The sequence below is a fragment of the Melanostigma gelatinosum genome, assembly GCF_949748355.1.
Source record: "Melanostigma gelatinosum genome assembly, chromosome: 13".
Lineage (NCBI taxonomy): Eukaryota > Metazoa > Chordata > Actinopteri > Perciformes > Zoarcidae > Melanostigma > Melanostigma gelatinosum.
In genome coordinates, this window is record NC_136646.1 from 1087408 (window position 1) to 1109985 (window position 22578).

The following is a 22578-nucleotide window of genomic DNA, read 5'->3' on the forward strand; positions in this document are numbered from 1 at the left end:
GGAGGTGTTAGAGGTGTTAAACCAAAGGAAGGCCATGCAGGGAGAGCGACAACGAGCACGTGGACACGCTTTTATATCCCAGAAGTTCCAGGTGAGGTAAATCAAGCTGACAACCCTCCCTTGTCAGCAAACATGCCTGCTGAGGTCGGTCACCTCACATACTGTATGTAAGAGGTGAAATTATTACACGTCATTCCAACCGCTGAGAAGAGTCTCTTTCACTGAATTAATGTCACATTGTCCTCGGTGCGTTTCTTCTCGTTGTTGGCTGCGAACCAAATTTCCTTCAGGGTGGTAAAACAGTTCTGAATGATTGATGAACGAAGCACAAACCCGAGTGACCAATTAGAATCAGCAATGAACAAAAAGCAGAACTCATACGTGTAAATATGATACATTTCAACTCATCTTTTGCTTTTAGATTCATTTCTATCTCCCTGATATAAAACAATGGATCATTTCTGGTGAGAATTGAAAACTCCCAGCATTAAACCATCACATGTTTTCCTCAAAGTCCTGACCCTCCACCTCTCCTGGAATATAACTACCTCTGTTTCCACTGCATAATTGTGAATAACGTCTGATTTATGTTCTGCCTAAGGACAATGTTTCAATAGAAACACATCAATTATGAAGGATAGCCTCAACGGTACTGTCTCATTGGGACTTTGACTTTATGGAGTTTGTCTTCCAAAGACTGAGCGATCAGTATTAAAAAAAGAAAAAAGTTAACAATGACACTATTGTATTTTATTAGTGTCTGTACTATGGGTTCTCTTAGGAAAATAAGTAAAGGTTTTCCCATGAAGATTAACATTGAAACTGAACAAATTGATTCCTAGAATAACAGAAAACCCAGGTGTAAGTCATCATACTGAAGGACAAGTTGTTGACCCTCTACTGCATGTAATTAACATAAAGTATTTTTGACCGTCACACTCATTTATGAACATTCAATGCTTTACAAGTTGCAAAATCTGATGACATGTTTCTGAATAATCCAATGAGGAGCTGAAGTGGGTGGAATGTGGAATTCTGTGGTGGGAACACTTTCAGAGCCACACTGTTCCTGAAAAGGTCGAGATCAATTGGACTATGAAACACTTATAGATCAAGACGAGCATGTGCATGAATCGGCAAAAAAAAGCTGTTCCATTTGTTGCCTCGTTGCAATGTTGTACAGTACCTGATGGGACAGTTTCCAGTCAAAGCTGGAGATGTATTATTATGTGAAATTATTATTTTTCTAACTATGAATACCCGCTGGTGTAATTTAGGCTGGAATAGGGCCAAAATAAAGAATAGGAGAGAACATGTAATATCATCTCTGTTTCATGACCAAAAGCACCTGCGTACTGAAGTTCAACATGGAACTATAAACCAGAAAGACTGTAGTTCACGAAATACATTTTTAAAAACTACTGAATTATTACAGAAAGAAACAAGGCACCGTGTACATGTCCAAATGTCCAATGTTGCTTGTTTTCGTTATCAGAATTCTCCCGCAAAACATAATTTTCCCGTTTTGTCTGGATTTGTAATTGATGATTTGAGTGAAGGCCTCATGCAGTTCACTGTCATGTTGGACTGAACCTGCGTGCTCAGTATGACGAACCGAACGGCGACCACACGTGCTTCATCGCCTCTTACGAAGCCATAAAACATGTGAGACGACAAGAGGAAACTTCCAGATGTTCAGGCCGATACTCAAGGAGTTAACGGTGAGCAGACAGCTTTGATTAAGTGTGAGTATGTGGGCAATGTACCCAATATATTGCCTGCAGACTCTTTTCACAAATCACGATAAGAACTCACAAAAAAAAGGCCTCCACTTCCACACTTCAAGTGTGAAAGCAAAAGGGTTCTGTCGTATCCTCGGAAGGCCCACGCTGGGTGTCACCCTGAGTGCAAAGACATTTTCCTGATATGGAGGAAAGCCTAATGGGTTTGTCCTTTGAACTCATCTTACATGCAGAAGGAACTGACTCAAGGAATAACTAACTTAGGGTGGCTCGAGACAATCAAAGTAGATTTCTGCAAGAGTTGGACTAAAGAGTTATTACCATAACGTCTGCTTTATCAGGAACTGCGGCTATCATGTTGGCTTGTGGTTTGAAGGGTTTGTCATTTTTTTCATATTAGTCGCTGCAGAGTGATGCTAAAACTCCCTGACGACTAATATACACTGTTGTGTTTCACATGGTGAAGCAGTGACCAGGAATTCAAACTTGACAAAGTAAATTAATAAAACGTCTTGTGATTGTGAATAACACAAGACGTCGCCCCTTTCAAGCAGCAGCTGAAACCACTTAGGAATGTTTGGCTCTTCTGGTCTTCATTTCAAGTGTTCAGTTTCAAAATGAGAGATTGTGAAATCACCATTTGTCTGAGAGTGTGTTTCAGGTGTAGCTACACGCCGGCTGACCCCTTTTGATATGCGGTGCGATCGGTGAAGCAGACAGTGCTGATTCTGTATTGATTATGAGCTTCACGGGATGATGTTGATGTCAGGGAGGAATCAACATGGGGGGGGGGGGGGGGGGGATTTCCATGTTTATTAAGAGGGGTTGTTGCCCAAACTAATCAGAAGTGATACCAGACATATCCTTCCACATATAAGACATAGATAAGACATATCTTTAAAAAATATGTCTTATGTTTAAGAATTTGTATCTGTGTAAGTCGTTGTATAGCTGTATCAATGCTGTCTGCAAAGCTTTCATTGACTTGAAACAGTCGTCACTGAGCACAATTCACTGGACCAGAAATCCACTGAAAGAATCTGATCTCTCACTCTCTGTGCATTGTGTATATGTATCCTGTTGCATGTAAGTATCCATCAGGTATAGAGCACATGGCAGACTACACAAGCCAGCTTCATTTTAGATTGCCTTGAGCCTCTCAAACCAAGCAGTACTCCTGGAATGAACCAGACCCAGTGAGGATCGCTGCATGCCGGTTAGTTTGTGGTCATTACGTCACATATATAGTAGGAAATATGAACCATGCAAGCTATTATCTTCAGTTGAAGCTAATGTTGAGCTGAGTGAAATGCTGCGTTTATGTTGTGCTTTTACCTATCGAGGGCTTTACTCACAAACACACAGAGAAGCAGCAAGGCGCCATGCACGGCGCTGGTCTTACCCATCATGGGGTTCAGTGTTTTGCTGAAGGACACTTCGATGTGTGGGCAGGAGGAGCCAAAGATCGAACTACCGACCTTGCGATTAATGGACAAACCTGCTGGGCCTCCTCCGGCCCCCCCAAATGTCCCTGGTCCAGATGGAGCTCAGGGTGAATCTCCAGTGTTTGTCCTCACAGCAACTCCCTCATAGCAGCTCTCTATGGAGGACTTAAAAGGTACAGTCCCCTATTGAGAACCGCTATACTTCAAATCAGCAGCCACGATGAGGCTCTGATCTAATATTTGATTTCAAACGTCTAACGTTTTCTAACCGTAGCGTCTTGGAATTAAACCCTCCTCGATTTCTGGTATCTTTTTTTACTTTTTGATAGTATGTCAGCTGTTCTGGTATCACTTCAATCTCTGATAACAACATGTTCTATTCTGAGAATATTCGGAATGGTTGACTTTGGAGGGAGCTGTGTGTGTGTGTGTTTGTGTGTGTGTGTGTGTGTGTGTGTGAGAAAGATTCCAGTGATCTTTTTCCGTCTTTCTGTCTGTCTCTGTTCATTCATTATTAATCCCTCAACAGTGTCCCGCCCTACTCCCTGCTCATTTATTATGGCTGCGCAGTAGAAACGCACTGGTAGGGGCATCCTGTGCTAGGTGCACGTCTCAGGTGATGTAACATGCACTCTGGCGGCCATCTTGTAGATCCACAGCTCTCGACGACATCGGCTGTGAACAACTTAACAGTCTCAGCATGAAATCCACAAGAAAGGAATGGAAAAGATAAGAAATAACTGATATTGTGTAGCTTTAATTGACAATGTTATCGCAATACCTGACAGCGAACACAAGAGGGAGCTCCTCTGCACCGCACACATATGAGCTGGACACAGCAGCATATTACTGCCACCAATATCAAGTTATTTTCATAATAACAAGAACATTTTCTTGTATTAACGTACGCCTTTTCTCATTATGATAAATACGTTAACACTGTGAAACACCATACAGGAATTCACTGACATTAACTTATATCAGACCAAACGCCACAAAACTGCCCCAGGAGGAGAGCCGAGATGGAAGCTAAGCTAACCCAGCTAGGACCAGAGGCCGTTCCACTACCCAGCCTACTGCTGGCTGTCTGATGTTCGGTCGCAGAACAATAAGATGGATGAAAGCAGCGGGAGATCAGTGACTGTTGAGCCCACATCTTCACAGGGACCTGGATCCATCGTCCATCCCGGATCAAGCTGCACTCAGGTGGACATCAGGACAGAGCTCAGGACTCCGGTGGGACGAGAGGAGGTGGGCTCTGTGTTTACACCATCATGCTTGGTGCTCACACAGTCAAAGTTGAGGGACAATGTTTTCCTCAGGTTGGATTTTTAATGTTAAGATGTCGGTCATATTAGACTTGTTTTTGTTGCTGCTGTTCACAGGAATGTACAGCTACGTCCGTTTTGTTTGTCATGTGTTTGTCACATGGCATCAGTCGATTTGAGAACTTAGGAGTTCTTCTGATGTGAATCTTTTGCCTTCGAATGACACGCTGTGTTTTCACTTTACTCATGAAATGATGTTCCAAGAGAAACATCAGCATGTCAGCATATCTCCCCGCAGGGTTCACACACCAAATCCAACGCGGTCGAACCCTGAATGAATGCTCACCAGTGGCCGCCCTCCATCTGCCGGTTACTGTGATAACTTTCTGTAATTTCATCACTGAAAAGAATCATTACTGCAAGGTCACTGGAGCAGCCTCGTGCTGTCTTTCTACCAGCTTTGGTGCATAGGGGCCTCCAGCTGCAGGTCCAGGTTCACCTCATTTACTTTACATTTTCAAGGCAGAAGGGGAATTTAACAATTTTATGTTTTACCTTCTTAAAATGTTTTATAGTGTGATAACATACTCATTTCTTTTTTTTTAATATATATTTCTCATTATTTCAACACATCACTTAATACAAGCACTACTTATTAATACAATTAAAAGAAGTTCCAGTCAATGCTTTAACATGTAGCCTGCCATGGCCTGATAGATGGACAATGACCTGGATGTGTTGGTTCAACACCTGGATGTGTTGGTTCAACACCTGGATGTGTTGGTTCAACAGCTGGATGCGTTGGTTCCTGTTCCTATATGGAGCCTGTTAGAGCGGCAGTTTATAAAAAATAACTTTTTGTCATCATTGCTCAAACTGTCACTCTATCCTGGCAGTAGAGACAGATAACCTGTGGAACAATCTGCTTCCTCTGCCTCTTTTCAGTGCCACTAATGACATAACAAGATCCCGACGTTGGTTGGTTAGTTTTGGCTCCACTGTTTCCAGCAGGGCGGCCGGGTCACAGACGTTCTCACTGCCTGAAGTTTAAATATAATCCAGTATCTCCTCAATCCCTGTTTGACTCTGCAGCATGTGTGAGACTGATGGAGAGCCGAGGATATGCTGCTGGGTTATTTTATGTACTGCCAAAATAAACAAATAAATAAAAGAAGGAAGAAATGTCATTATGCAAATAAGTTGTGTTCTGGGTTGGTGGGCTTGGGTTTGAGTTTGTGGTGAGCAGGCTGACACAAGGGGAAGTGGGCCTGACGCCATTCAGACACACAGCATTGAATTATGGATGATTCTGTCGAAGAGAAATGCGTGTTTACTCTGTTAGTATTATAATTATGTATTGTGCTTACATGTAGCTTAGCAAAGGGCCCCCCTTGGTTACTGTTGCTATGCCTATCAAACGTTAGGTTTGGACAGTTGGCTCGCTCCGCGCATATCGCTCAGAGGTTCACTTTCTATGTGTGTTTGTTGTAATTAGAAACGCATCATATGAGTCGTGTTTAATCAGTTTTAATACAGTTTTTAAAGGAGCCTTTATCCGACAGTGAAGGAAAGGAGGCGGAGTTTCTGAGGGACGAATAATTCACTTCAGTTAACTTTAGAAGTGTTTCTAGTTGGTTGCCATGGCGTGTGAAGGTAGCGGCATGTCAGGTAAGCTCAACGCACACTTAAAGACGTCCATTCGAGTTAAAGTGCATATTCCTATTTATCATGGCTGTATTTGTGTACATCGCCTGGCTGTATCCCGCACAGTGACACCATTGTGAACATGTAGGTGGAGGCAGGGCCGGACTGGCGGAAAAAAGTGGCCCGGGAGTTACTGTCAGACCGGCCCACTCAATACACCCACTCAATGCATCGCACGTATCGACCAGTCAGTGGCCTACTTGGAAAAATAACATACACTTAACATTATTTTGGATGATTACAAAGAAATTACATCATACATGTTTTTTTTTTATAACATTTGGATCCACCAATTTGCCCGGATGGACACATTGAATAAAATGACACTGGCTATTGTAACACTCCAAGGTAGGTATCGTTTGCTAGCTGAATATGGTTATACGCAGTGGCAGCTGGTGCACATGTTCTAGGTAGGGCTGTTTTCTATTTCCCTTTAATAACTTGAGGGTTACCGTAATAATTCCCTTTAACAGGAAACCAGTGGCGGCTGGTCAATACAGGGGCATGGCCCCACCATGAGCCACGCAACAAAAAAAAAAAAAATTATAATAATCATAAATTATATAAATTGTCAATATTTGTGTTTTTGAACTATGGAATGTACCCAGTAATGTGTGTAAAGTATGATATCTGCGCAAAATATATGCCTTTCCTGCTCATGCTCTCTGCCTGTGTGCTCTCTGCTCGTGCTCTCTGTCTGTGTGCACGACACTCTGAGAACGCGCAGCTTGAGGGGCCTAATCGTTTTGGCCCAAAAGAGACGGGGCTATGAAGCAGTTTAGCCAATTGCTGATTCAAGATATAAATGAGTGACATACAATTTAGCCAATCAGCGCCCTCAAATAGATTCAGCTCTCCTCATTGCGCGTTCTCGTCAGGAGAAGTCTCTACAGATGCCAGCGCCAGCGCGAGCACTACTCCTCCAAGACCCGTTTGAGAGGAGAACTTTGGCGGAGATTCTGCAGCCAAAAGAGCTGATATCAGATCAGCCTGACCTCACAATCAGACAGCAGACTCGCGGGAAAGGGAAGCAGTACATGCGGAGCTTCTGTACTAGCTGTACACCAGACAGGTTTGGCTAGCTGGATGACGTCATGTTAATAACGTATTTAGCTTTTTAAAACAACGGGGACGGATCCAGCATGGACAGTTACGGGAGTGAGGGATGAGGAGGTAAGGAAACATGAGAACACCAGGGTAGGGAGTGAGGGATGAGGAGGTAAGGAAACATGAGAACACCAGGGTAGGGAGTGAGGGATGAGGAGGTAAGGAAACATGAGAACACCAGGACACACATGGAGAACTCTGTCAAGCTACATGTTAGACAAAGTGAACATCTTTTATTCTACATAGTTGTCCTCAGTCTCATCTGCTTAACTTGGTCATGGAGGCATCAACATGTAATAGAGATGTTAAATTAACAGTGAAAACTCATCATAGCTTAATTTAACATCAGTATTCATAATTACACTTCATGTTTACTTCTCCTGATCTTTACCTCCTATAACAAGGTCCATAGGGGCATCTCAATAAATGAACATGTTATATTATATTATATAAGTGTTATTTACTGATTGTTTTCGTGTTGGAATACATGTTAAATATTTAACTGCCAAGTAATAATGCGTGTTTGATACTTACATTTTTTTTGCATTAAATCATACTGGGATGTTTGCTGAAATTGATAGGATGGCCCAACCTAGAACATTTTCCACCAGCCACCACTGCAGGAAACGATACAATCGAACTATATTCAGGTTACCTTTAATTAAGTTGGAAAAATGAAATGAAAGAAAACCCCTCGTTGCTGGCAGGATGTCGCCTGAAGCGTGGAAGTCCAAACTCTTATGCCGTGTTCACACCGATCGCGTTGATTTTTTGACGTGCGTCGAGATTACATACAAAGTCTATGCACAGACGCGATGAGACTGGCGCGCCGCGATTTTGCGATGGCGCGGCGCGTTGGACGCGTTATTGCAGTGCGGTGGACGCGTTGGACGCCGCAAAATCGCCAACGCGCGAGTTGAAATTTTTCAACTTCAGCGACATAATCGCGTGACGCTGTGGCGCGATAGCCTATCAGCGCTGAGTTGCTCCCCCTGTCATCACTGGCTTCCTGCCGTTGTTGAATCAGGAAATAAATCCTGTAGCCGTATGTGTTCACCCAGAGCTCTACGATACCTCATATCAACAGAGACCGGACCAAACTATGTGTATACATGTGTTTGTGTAAACCATACGATACAAACAATGAATAGACGCTGCCGTATTTACGTCTACGTGACGTTATTGAGTGCTGGTGGAGCTGCTACGATGTTAGCATAGCCTAGCACCGATCCATCAGAGCTCCATTGAGAAGACCAGTAACCTACAAATCGGCGGCATCATTACGTAGTTATTTCGGAGTCCCTTTTTGTCAGAGAAGACAAGTACAAATCGGCATCATTACGTAGTTATTTCGGAGTCCCTTTTTGTCGGTTTATTGCCGTTGAATCACAGCCAAATCAGTTTATTTTGTGTTCCTACAGCTGTAGTAAACAGCGACCGGTGGCTTGCTAGACACAGTGAATACAGCTCGATACAATCCACGGAGCTCCTCTGAACAATATTATGAACCAGACATGACGGCGTTTGGCATTCCGATGTTTGAGGGACTTCCACAACACGTACAAAGCAGCAATTGTCCTTATTCCTTTCACGGTTAACAGCGGAAATAAATGGCGGCCAGATGGAGGCTTCCAGGACGATAAACCACGCCCCCTCTCCGGAGCTACGAGATTTTGCGGCGTCTGGTGTGAACACGACCGGCGGCGCGTTGGACGCGATTGTGCAGTGCGTTGGACGCTTTTTTGCAGTGCATCAAAAAATCAACGCGACCGGTGTGAACGCAGCATAAGTCCGCTTCACTCAAGAGAGCAATAAGATAAAAGTGTGGTACCTTAGTTAATGCTGCTGAATCGGTATTACATTACTAATCCCCTCCCCCCAAAATAAAATAGTAATATGATAAATACAAAAAAATCTACATAAAAGGCTGTAGTGATCTAGAATTAATTGTGGAAGGATAACATATAGCAGATATGTCACTATCTATATGTGGCATTCTAAACGTGAAGAGGCGGGGCTTAGGCAGCTCCGTGAACTACTATCGACCAGAATGCCGGCTCCGGCGCTGAATCTATTTGAGGATGCTGATTGGCTAAATTGTATTTCACTCATTTATATCTTTAATCAGCATTAAAGCATCATTGGCTAAACTGCTTCATAGACCCGCCTCTTTGGGGCAGATTGCATGCTGGGTGTGTGTAGGGGTGCTGCCGGCTCACAGATGGAAACCACGAGTGTGAATACAGATCGCGAGGAGTAGTATAAATATCAGTCAGCGATTATGATCTTTAAGTATTAGAGTAAATTTAACGTGTTCTGTGAAGCATAGAATACAGTCGGGGTCGGCGATCTCAGAGCGAGGGCCGGTTGATGATGGAGGTGGTCCGGTATTGGACCGGCCCAAACCCCGTCGGCCTACCGGGGATACCGGGGGATCCCTGATGGCCAGTCCGCCCCTGGATGGAGGTTGTAACGCTGCCTTGTGTCATTTAACGCGAGTAACCCACTCATGCTGTTCTGTTCCTCCACAGACGCGAGGATCGGAGAGGCCCTGATCAAAGAGTGAGTCTCCTTTCTGTCAGTTGGCTGAAGTACGTTCTTCAGCTGCTTTACCTCACGTCAGTCCTTTGTGGAACTAAAGTCGTTATATCGCTCTCTTTAAAGCCACAACAATAGTATTGTTGTCATAGTGGAGCTCTACGCTGCTGTAAAAATCGCATTAAGTCAAATAAAAGGAGGCATCACTTTGTCTGGAGCTTAATTGGAGATAAACCTTAGCTGAATTTCAGGAGCAAGGCCACACCTCCACGGGGCCACTTCCGGCCACACCCTACAAATACCCACGGCCACCATAGCTCAGCCTGCTACGCCTTTCGCACCAAACCGTAAGGCTGCTACACCTTCAGAAAAGAGTCAGGCTGCTACGTCGTTCGCACCAAAACGCAAGAATGCCCGCAGCACCGCAAAAACAACGAACAGGGAAGGAAAATAAACCCCTTACCTCGCCAGCATGGACCTGCTACTAACCGGGCCTCCCGATGACGACGAACCGTTTGCCTCCCCAGCCGCCACCCGCACAGCCCGGGGCCGCACTCCACCGAGGCAGGGCTTCCAGACGCCACCGATCGCCTCAGGGAGCGGCCCGGCGGCCCAAACGCAGCCGAACCCGCCGACCGGCCACATCCATCGACCGGAATCCCTCCCTCCGGGCAATCCGCCAGTACGGGGACCCAGACCGACCGTCATCGTCCAGCGAACCAAGTCCCACACCGGCACGCCTCCGTGGCAGACGGCGATCCGCTGCCCCCGAACGCGGGCAACGGACGCGGAAGTCCCCCCCTTCCTCCTCCGCTCGCTCCGGACGCAGAGCTCGGGGACAAACCTCCGACAGCCCGGCTTCCGGCGACTCCAGCATCCCAGCACGCCGCGCTCGAAGCCACCGGCACGGCGCTCGCGCCCCGACCGCATCTCCCAGCGGGACCGGCCCGCCCAGGATCGCGGCCTGGACCGTAGCGCGCCTGTTAACGGAGCGCAGGAGAGGGGGATCCCCCACAAGCGCCGCGACAAAAAAGCGACACTGCTCCAACTCCTCGCAGCCGCCATGACACCTCGCCACGCAGCGACGGACTTTCCATCAACACACGGGCGCGCCGTAAGTGACGCAATCACGCACCACCAAGCCCCGCCCCGCCAGCCTCGACGTTCCAGGTTGCCAGGTTCACAGTGTCCCCCTCCACCACCACAATGAAAGAGAGAAGAAAGGGAAAAGAGAGTCTACGCAACAAAGCACACCGTGCCAACTCCTCCAAACCTTCCCAAAGTCACGTCAGGCACCAGACGTGACTATCTATATATCTATATATGAATATATATATGAACATATATATCTCATATCAGACAACAGTCTGATGTTCACTGATCCAGCCATGTTATTGAATTTGGCAGCATCGTCTCTTTGTGTATGGACCTCTGTGTTTCTGCTGTCCATCAGATGGTGGAGGCTCACCTCCCTCAGTCAGTGAGGGACATCCTGAAGTGGACCGTGGAGTTTTTCAGGAACAATCTGCTGGGCTGGATTGTGGATCATGGAGGATGGGTATGTTGGGCCTTCATTTCTTCCATGTGCTTACTCTCAGAGCACTTTCCTCTCTACCATGTTGGTTCTGTGGTTCTGCGGAACGCAGCGACACTGCAACCTTTGTTCAGTTAGCCTCTCTGTATGAGATGGTATAGCTATATAGATGAAGCTCTCTGCGTTTCCTTCTTGGTGGGACTGCAACAAGGCGGGGCCAGCCCTATAAATGCCAACATCTGGCCCTGATGTACGGAGTATAGTTTTAGAGTTTCCCCGTTGGCCGTTGCTCTTTTAAAATAAATAGGGGGGGGACCCTCCTCCATAGAGTGCCGCAGGGATGACGTCATTTTGTAGAGCAATCCCACAAGTTAGCTTAGCAGTGGTTCTCTTGACCAAAGACAGCCTACATGATTTTCCCATCCACGTTTAGTCTCATTTACCCACATGTTAGCAACCGGCTTAAGACACCTAAAAGCCTCAAAATTCACGAGAAGGGTATCTGCTGATGTATTTTATATTGTAGAACAAAGCGTAAACTATCATAAGCTTGTGTTAACCACAGACCTTATTTCAGGCATCCTACCAAAAACACATCAAAACAACCATTGACTTTGAGACGACTGAACAGGAAGTGCAAAAATGCTGAATCATTTCTGTGTTTTAGTCCCGCCCGTTTGCTCAGTGCTCCAATCAATTTCCCCATTTCCTGTTGTACTTCGATATGCTACGTCTGCTCAAAGGTAGCATTACTATGGAACTGAAGTTTTATTATACGCGCTCACTGTGTATGTAGACACATCTTAAGTTGGCTAATGTTAGCGAAATGCTAGCTAACTAGCTAATGTAGGGCTAAAGCTAAGTTGATCTGTTAATGTGAGATTCAGACATGTTAGCTTCCTCTGATCTCTGTGGTAACGTGAGAGAGATTATTAAGATGAATTATCGTTAGCCAGAAAAGCTCACGCTAACGTTCCTTTGCTAATATTATCTCTACCTGCCGTGCCAACGTAACTTTAGTATTTGTCATTTACTTGGATATACACAAAGTCTGACACCCCAGCAGAAGTTACCTGTGTGTGTGTGTGTGTGTGTGTGTGTGTGTCCCTCCATAACATACTGTAGTCCTAACTGTTGTCTTATTGATGCTACATTCTGATACACAGAAATTGAATGCACCCGGCTAAACGACATTGACTAGCATCACCAGGCACAATTGAAAATGTAAATTAGTTCCACGTGTAGCTAGTACGTAGGGCTGGGCGATAAATCGATTTAATCGATTAATTCGAATGTGTGCTTTAAGGCGATGTGTTTTATTGAAAATCGAGAAAATCGCCCCCACCCCTCCCCCCGTTGGGTTCCCGTAGTAGAGTGTGCGCGCATTGTTTACAAACGAAAACAATGGCGGCTAGCAGTGAAGCTCTCGTTCTTAAGAGAGGCAAGAATGTGTCTTCGGTGGTCTGGAAATGGTTCGGGTTTGTGTCATCTGACACAGAACAAACAGCACCACGATGTAAGGTCTGTCTAAAAGCTATTGCTACAAAATCAAGCAGCACAACAAATTTAATGCAGCACGGAGAAGTTTAATGCAGGGAGAAGTGTTGTTGCCCTGAGGAGGGAGCAGGACCGCGGGAGCACAAGCGACGCCGCCGCCGCCGCCGCCGCCACCTCACAACAACAACCCAGCATTTTGGAGACATTCACCAACTGTACTCCGCATGAGAAGAAGAGTGCCCGGTGGAAAGCCATCACGGATGCAGTCGCGATGTATATCGCAAAAGATATGGTGCCCATATACACCGTGGAAAAGCCGGGGTTTATTCACCTTCTCAAAGCTTTGGACCCCAGGTACGTGCTACCAAGCCGTAAACATTTTTCTGACGTTGCCTTGCCTCGGCTGTACAATAGTACACGCCAAAGGATCTCTGCGGAGCTGGAGGGGATGTCATTCTACTCCGCAACAACTGACCTGTGGTCCAGCAGGTTGACCCAGACACCGATCCACTTGACTGGTGGAAGCGTCACCAACGTAACTTTCCAAGGCTAAGTACTTTAGCAAAGAAATACCTCTCTGTGCCAGCTACAAGTGCCCCCTCTGAGAGTCTTTTCAGTGTGTGGGGGGGCATTGTTACATGCCACCGTGCATGCCTGAAGCCAGAGGTAGTAGACAGGCTTGTCTTCCTGGCAAAAAATATTTAGAAAAAACATGCACTACTGTTTAATACTGTTGGTTATGTTGTGAATGCACTTGATTTTGTTTACATGCACTTATTTACTGTGCAAAATATGTTATGTTGATGTTAGAACAGATGTTGCACTTTTGAAAATGTGAATGTTAAAGGGTCACATACATTTTATTTCATGCTGTGTTTGTATCAGTGTATTCAGTTAGAAAAGCTTACTGTAAAAAGTTACATTTGCACAGTTGTTTACAATGGAAGGCTACTATTTAATGCCATTTAATGTTATGTTTAATTAAATTGTATATTTAAATGATTCAGGGAAACAAAAGAGTGACCAAATACTTTTTGTATACTACAGGCACCTTTCTACAATGTTCAGGTTTTGTTTGCACTTTATTTTTATCAACCTACGAGGGAAAATCATCACAAAATGAAATAAAAAATTGTTTTCAACAGCTTCTGTCATCTGCAAATTTTTTTGGGGGAAAAAAATCGATTTAAATCGTGAATCGGATTTTTTGTAAAAGAATCGGAGATTTTTTTTTTAGGCCATATCGCCCAGCCCTAAGCTGGCTACACTGTACATGCTTTCAGGTTTTGTCACACAGTTTCTACTTCTTGCACTTCAGAGGCTGCACATGCAGCGATCATATCCTGTGATTCGCTCCTGTAGGTTACTTTGACAGGAAACTAAACTTTAAAGCAGCCCATGTGACGTCTTATCTTCTGGCGCTCTCTGCTGCGCTCTCTTCCTTTAGTCCCGCCCTTATAAACCTCATGACCAATCAAAAACATTGTACTTAAACAGCGCTCTATTCCAGTGATTCTTAACCATAGGGCCACCTAGCGCCACCTAGAGGGCCGCGAAAAACTTTCAGTTTTGCACCTGTGGGCCGCGAGGGCCGCGGGACCGCATAGGTTATCAATTGAAGACACCAGAGATATTACTGTTGTCCATGAGACGCTCAGTTACAATACAGCTTCCCACCACCTGGTGGCGGTAATGCGTCAGTCAGTTGTTTAACAAGCTGCAATAAGCAGAAGAAGACACTCAGCTAGCCGCTAGCCTGTAGCGAAAGTTATGGATAAGTTATTAAAAAGAAAAAATGAAGACGACAGTGGTGCCATACCCCCCAAAAGTTTAAATGTGTGCGCAAGTACAACCCTGACTTTCTTAAGTACGGCTTTGTGAACGGAGGCAACGAGGCAGAGCCGAGGGCTCAGTGTGTGGAATGTGGGCTAATGCTATCAAACGACGCACTGGAGCCTTCAAAAATAAAGCGACACCAAGCGACGAAACATCCAACGCTCGTGGGAAAGTCTGTTGGGCTTCTTGTTGTGTATGCAGGTTTACATACACATGATAATAAATGTCTTTGTGATCATCACATTGTATCATCTCATTTATTTAACAAGGGTTTTGCCTGTTCAACACCGGCATCCTTGATCCCCTCCCCTTCCGTTCCTACGGCTTGTTTGCGCAAATACGTCACAAAACATGTCCGTGTTTGGTATCCCAGCATGCCCAAAATCCTCATCTTTGCAAAGAAATCATCGATTCTCTTTCATTTCTTATAGTTTCTCCACAAAAGGAGCCCACACACACACTGTCCAAAGTCGCCATAACCGCTGCAAGTCGTATCTTGCAGCATTTCGACGGAAAAAGACACATTACAGACCCGACAACGTGCTAGCGGATGTTACCATGGAGCTACTGCCTTCAGAAAACTCTAGTACTTATAGTACAAACCTTATCCTCCTCTTCCATCCGTCCAACCGTCAACCAACGTTTGCGTAACTGAGCTATTCTCATTCTCGTTCGTGCGCGCGGTCGCAGCCATTACGCACAGCAAGTCCGCTACTCACACACCATGTCTTCGACCATATATACATAGTTTTTGCAATTTGCAAAGGCTAAAAATAAAAGGAAAATAATATAATATCAAAATATAAAGGGAGAAACACCTTTAGTGTGTCAGAATATCATGTGGTTACCATGTGTCCATTTGGGTCTCCAAATGTCCTTTTAGAGCTCTGCCTGGATCTCTTCATGGAAGAAACACTGTAGAATGGTCATACTTTGTCCAATCTTCTTAAAATTTGAGGCAGTTGTTCACTGATAGTGTAGTTACAGCCCTATACTGTCCTTTACCTGTACAGGTACAGCCACCGGTAGTTATTTATACTGAACCATACTTTTTTATTTTATGCGGACAAAAATCTTAAATTTCTACTGACTCCAAAGGCCCACTGCTCTGTTTCTGTATGACCGACAGGTTGTCTGACACTTTTGATGCATATAGTCAGAGTGGGCCCCGGGACACTTTGTACTTGAAAAGTTGGGCCCCGAGGTCAAAAAGGTTAAGAACCCCTGCTCTATTCAGTAGGCTAGAGTGACGGATATCACATGGTGATAAGCCAATTATGAATGAAGGAGGGTTGGCGTTAACCAATGGGCGTTTAGGATGTAGACGCTGATCTTATAAAGCACAAGGTGACAGTTTGTCTTGTCCTACATTCACTGACTGCTACTGTGTGCGAAAGCTGGTAATCCGGACCCTCCGAAAGCCGAAACAAACCGGTAATGTTTCCTTTCATATCTCCGACACTGAATGCACACCCACTGTGGTGCGTGTTGTTGATGCATTTGCGTCTCGCGTTTTAAACTTCACCGTGTGTGTCCTCAGGAAGTGCTTGCGAAGCTAGCTGTCATTGCTAACATTCGGTAGCTAGCAAGCTAGGTCGGCCATTCATTGAATTGGTTCCTTTAAATGCCTTCTGAGTCAGTTCGTCCGTGTGTCTCTGCGACAGGTGATGAGCAGCTCGTTCCGGCGGCCGCGGTTCTTGTCATGTCACTGCCGGTGCAGGCAGCGGGTCACACGCCATCAGCGCGCCGCTCACTAGACGCTTGGATGTAAAATGTCTGACACTGGGCCTACCGTGCTCTGAACCAATCCACCGCGTCATCCCGTGGGGGACCTGTGGTGTCATGGCGCCCCTGGTCATTGCACTACAGCACGGTTATGGTTCATTGTAACGGGGGAGTGCACCGTGTCTGCGTTATAGGCCCAGTGTGACCGTCTGTGGCTCTTTTTTGACCTTCAAGTCTGTAGACTGGTTAGCTTAGCAGCTTAGCTTAGCTGCTGTGCTAACCCCCCCCCCCCTTCTTCTACGAGGACTGTCGACCTAACTGGTATGAAAAGGTGCCTCGTTCATGCGAGCTAACCGTGGACTTGCGAGAATAGAACCATGATTGCGTTTTTTGTGAAATGCTACAGTTCGCCCACATGTTGCAGCACAACTTCCCCAGGAGGAATGTCCTCCAGCTTTCAGCTATGGCGTCTCGCAGTTGGGGAACGTTGAAGCCGTCCGTTGTGCAGTGTGTGTGGACATATAGCGGGTTATCTAGAGCTGATCCTTTGCAGTAGTCGATGCGTTTGGATTATCCTTTCTGACAAAGCTGACCAGGCCAACAGGCCAGGACTGCTGTTCTCGATCCAGTTGTTGCTGGACTTGACCTTTTGCACAGATATTTCCTCCAGTGATTCGTTTTTTAACCTTGCAACGGATTTATTTCACGTGGAAGACTTGCATGCATTGGTAGCAGTGTGTGCTGTGAACCTACGGTAACTTCCTAAGCTGTCAGAGCTGCAGGTCAGTGAAGAACAGACTGGCACCGAGCTGAAGCCTGCTAGTGAGTTCCAGTGCTTTCAGACTGTGAAACTATGAAGTAGGTGGATTTATTGCTCACATCTTTTCATTAAGATGACGCTTATCAAGAATTGCAGACCAACAATGTCATCACATAAGATGTATATACAACTCGTCTCTCCCCTGACAGCTGACAGCTTTTTGTGGCGCGGTAGTTGCACGTTCCTGAAACAGCCTCGAACCAGTCTCTGCAAGTGTCCGCCTGTGCGTGAGAACTCTGACTTCAAACTCTTTTTCTCTCCAGCTCCCAGCCATGTATGCCTGCGCCAAGTTCGTCACCTCTCCTGCTGTGGTAGGTCAGCTGTAACACTTCTCTGCCGTTACTTTACTTAAAACATGTAAAAGTACTGACATGAGCATCAGCAGCTCATTGTGAAGCTTTTAACCGTAATGCAGCTACGTGTGTTTATTCTGTGAAGCTAAATCAGTGAAGAGAAGTACAAACCTGTCAGGATCCAGGATCCCTGTCTGACCTGACGCCTCCCATGGCCACACCCTTGAGTGTGCACAGCTGAGGACACTCCAGCTGATCACCTCCTGCTGCCTGACACACCAGACTCAGGGCCCACTAATGAGTCTCCTACACTGTACGGCCCTAACAGCCTGCTGGAGGAGGTGAGAAGTGTCACTGCTGAAAATTGGCTGTTTCGTGCAGGAACTAGCCCGGACAGTCAGGTCTCCACCAGTTCCAGCACCTGCACTATTCCCTCCAGTCCTTGCTCCGCCGGTCTGGGAATCCCCTGTGCCGGCTCCAATTCCCTATGATGGAACACTGGGGAAGTGCCATGGCTTCCTGTTGCTTTGCCGACGAGTGTTTGACCGTCGGCCTCAGACGTTTGCCTCGGACGGGTCCAAGGTCGCCTACGTGGTTGGATTACTGCGGGGAAGGGCTTTGGACTGGGCTGTGAGAACATTAAGTTTTGATCGGCCGAATACTGTGGGTTATGTGGACTTTGTGGCGGCTCTGATGAGAGTTTTTGACCCTCTGGGGGACTCGGATTATATGGCCAAGCACCTTCTCAGCCGGAGAGGGAGCCAAGCAAGTGTAGCGGAACACTCGGTGGCCCGGCCGACTCCGGCTCCCCGTATTCGGACGGCATTGCAGCCAGCTCCTGTTCCTGTCACCTCTTCGCCGCAGCCAGCTCCGGTTCCTACCGCCTCTGCGGCACAGCTTTCCCCAGTCCCGGCCGCCGCCGTCTCCGTACCGCAGCGACCTCCAGTCCCGGCCGTCGCAGAGCAGCAGCGACCTCCAGTCCAGGCCGCTGCCGTCGCAGTGCAGCAGCGACCTCGAGTCCCGGCCGCCGCCGTCTCCGTACCGCGGCGACCTCCAGTCCCGGCCTCCGCCGTCTCCGTACTGCGGCGACCTCCAGTCCCGGCCACTGCCATCCCAGAGCAGCAGCGACCTCCAGTCCCGGCCGCTGCCGTCCCAGAGCAGCAGCGACCTCCAGTTCCGGCCGCTGCCGTCGCAGTGCAGCAGCGACCTCCAGTCCCGGCCGCCGCCGCCGCCGCCACCGTGGCGACCTCCAGTCCCGGCCGCCGCCGTCTCCGTACCGCGGTGACCTCCAGTCCCGGCCGCTGCCATCCCAGAGCAGCAGCGACCTCCAGTCCCGGCCGCCGTCTCCGTACCGCGGCGACCTCCCGTCCCGGCCGCTGCCGTCCCAGAGCAGCAGCGACCTCCAGTTCCCGCAGCTGCCGTCCCAGAGCAGCAGCGACCTCCAGTTCCCGCAGCTGCCGTCCCAGAGCAGCAGCGACCTCCAGTCCTGGCCGCTGCCGTCCCAGAGCAGCAGCGACCTCCAGTCCCGGCCGCTGCTGTCCCAGAGCAGCAGCGACCTCCAGTCCCGGCCGCTGCCGTCCCGGAGCAGCAGCGACCTCCAGGTCCCGCCGCTGCCGTCCCGGAGCAGCAGCGACCTCCAGGTCCCGCCGCTGCCGTCCCGGAGCAGCAGCGACCTCCAGGTCCCGCCGCTGCCGTCCCGGAGCAGCAGCGACCTCCAGTTCCTGCCACCTCAGCGCCGCAGCCCGCTCCAGTTCCTGCCGCCTCAGCGCCGCAGCCCGCTCCAGTTCCTGCCGCCTCAGCGCCGCAGCCCGCTCCAGTTCCTGCCGCCGCAGCGCCAGCTCCAGTTCCTGCCGCCGCAGTGCCCGCTGCCGTCTCTGAGCAGCAGCGACCTCCCGTTCCCGCTGCCGTCGCGGGGCAGCAGAGACCTCCCGTGCCCGCTGCCGTCGCGGGGCAGCAGAGACCTCCAGTACCTGCCACTGCTGCACCAGCATCCTATTCTCCAGAGCCCTTCCGCCCGCCCGGCCGTCCGCCGGAGCACCCGTGTCCGGAGCCCTTCCGCCCACCCGGCCGTCCGCCGGAGCACCTGTGGCCGAGGCTCTTCTGCAGCCCCGTGGCCGGTCAGAACCAGTCACCCCTCCTCCGGACCCCCTCCGCCCACCCTGGCCGGCCTTCTAGCTGGGGGGCCATCCCTCCTCCGGACCCCCTCCGGCCGCCCTTTTTTGTGTCGGGTTGTACGTCTGGAATCCGTACCTTAAGGGGGGGGTACTGTCAGGATCCAGGATCCCTGTCTGACCTGACGCCTCCCATGGCCACACCCTTGAGTGTGCACAGCTGAAGACACTCCAGGGTGTGGCCATGGGAGGCGTCAGGTCAGACAGGGATCCTGGATCCTGACATTTTTAGAACCCAGGCAAAGCCAGACCGAATATAAAAACATCCTAAAAGTGAGGATTCAGCATCCTCAGTTATGCGTGTTTCATTACATTAACGCATCTCATACTTTGCATACATTTACTCATTCAAACATATTAAAGTTGTTCACTTTTTTAATTGATTTCCTATACTTTTCCGACAGCAACGGATTTTTATTCATTTCTAAACTGTATTAAAATCAACTTGAAACTATTAGAAAATCAATCTCAGCAACCACCAAAAAGCATTGCAATCAGGAGTTAGATGGCAAAATAAACAAACTAAAACTTGGACGATCTGTGATAAATAGTACCTTCGAATATGCTTTAGAAAACGGTCTGGAGTATTTGTCCCTGTTGGACTAAAACATGTAAAACCACTATAGTGCTCCTTATTGAGCAGCTGTAGTGAACTGAGCTGGCAACAAACTGTAAATGCAGTGATCGAATGAAACCTGCAAATAGTCACGCTGTGTCACATGTGGGAAGTTGTCCTGATTAAGAGAGAAAGAGGGCTTAGATTGGAGCTTAAAGTTTCTCCTCAAATAGCTCAGGTCACTAACAGCGATCTGTCCCACACACGTGTCTGGGAGAAGGGGGGTTGGGGGGCGGGAGAGGCAGAAGGATGACGGCGAGGTGACAGGAGTGAGAGTGGGGGGGTGAGTGAAGAGACGGACAAAGAGGTCACTGAGAGGATTCTGCACAATCAGCAGCAAAGTGTATTAGTCGTAACTGTTTCATGCACAGTGAAGTAACTTAAAGATCAAGGGTGATTACATCATTGTAACTCATATTTTCCTTCTGGAACAGGTTTAAAGTTTCAGGGATTTATCCAGAAAAATGTAATATGTTTGAGAAAAAAATAATTTATTTTGGCAAAACTGAATGTTTCAGTTGTCCATCTTTTTTCCACATTTACAGAGTGCATCAGAAAAACACAAAATCAATGTCCCAGAGACCATGAATGAGTTCCTCGACATGTCCGACGATGAAGGTATGTGAAGAATGCTCAAATGACTGCTTCATTCTACGATGTTTCACACATTTAGTACTAAAATTGCATTGATTAATACGTGCAAACCATTGCTGTGACTTCACGATTTGATTACAAAAAAGCAATGTCGATACCCTGCATGATTTCCGTACACTTGTGACTGTGCTATGTGATGTCGTTTTTCATTAACATGCGCATGTTTCACTGTATGTGTACTCAAATCACACAGTCCGGGCAAGACATTCTCAATGAGGAGTCTTTTTCAGATGTTGATGAAGGTATTTGTCACCAGTTTGCCTCCACAGCTCTGTTTGTTTGCTTCGCTTTAATAGAACACACTACAGCAGAACTCACCTGTCTCATTGAACAGCTATAGCCGCCAAGCCTTTGCTGTACTACGCTTCAGATTTTGCTGTTCATCGTCAATAGAAAGTCTCCGGGCAAAATCTGAATAGACTCAACCAACAGCCAGAGCACATACACTGTAACCGAATGCTGTGGTCATGCACTTTAGTTATTATGCACTTTATGAATACTGTTGATGTAAACATATTCTCATCCCACGAGCCAATAAGAGGGTCAGACAGCAGATATTCTACTTCTTTTGTTTTATTTACTGTCAGTCTGCCATCGTCAGACAAGGAATGAATTCTCAGCTGTTTCAATTTGTTCAAGAAAACAGTCAACAAACTTCAACATGTTTTAGCTGTTTTAGCCTTGAATCTGTTCTTGGGTTTCTGGCAGGATTCAGTGTCCTGTTTCTTTTTCGCAAACTGACACTGCCGATGTTATTTTCGCTGCAACTTGAAAGCACATGTGTTATTTTTAACTACTCGCACATCATAGAGTCTCGTACTGCGTGATCGTCCTCATCGAAGACACTTTGTGAAGTGTCATCCGCTTGAAATCTCTTTGAAGGAGTTGCTGTGAAATAATGAAAACAAGGTCAATGTGACTCACTTTATGTTTTTATTCAGATGAGACAGACGATGAAAAAGGCCTGCATGCATTCAATGAAACTATCGTGTCTCACTTTATGTAAACCCTAATAAATTACATAACAATAATGATGTCAGACCGGAATATCTGCTGGACACAAGCCACAAGCCACATTGTAACAATCCACATTGTTACAAGCCACATTGTAACAAGCCACATTGTAACAAGCCACATTGTTACAAGCCACATTGTAACAAGCCACATTGTAACAAGCCACATTGTAACAAGCCACATTGTAACAAGCCACATTGTTACAAGCCACATTGTAACAAGCCACATTGTAACAAGCTACATTGTAACAAGCCACATTGTTACAGGCCACATTGTAACAAGCCACATTGTAACAAGCCACATTGTTACAAGCCACATTGTTACAAGCCACATTGTAACAAGCCACATTGTAACAAGCCACATTGTTACAAGCCACATTGTTTCGGGCCGCCCACTTCAGTCGCCTGCCCTTTGTTCTGGAACCGCAGAGCCAACAGGCCTGTACAATTGATGAGCTTGTTCATGGGCTGTTGCTTAGGGGACAGTAGGAGGGGTGGGGGGGGGGGGGGGGGGGTGTGGGGGGGGGGTGGAGTTTCTATGTCAGGTGATACAGCCAGAATCAACAAGTTACGTACTACACACGTATCAGGTGAAGAATGATGAGTTTGCGCCGT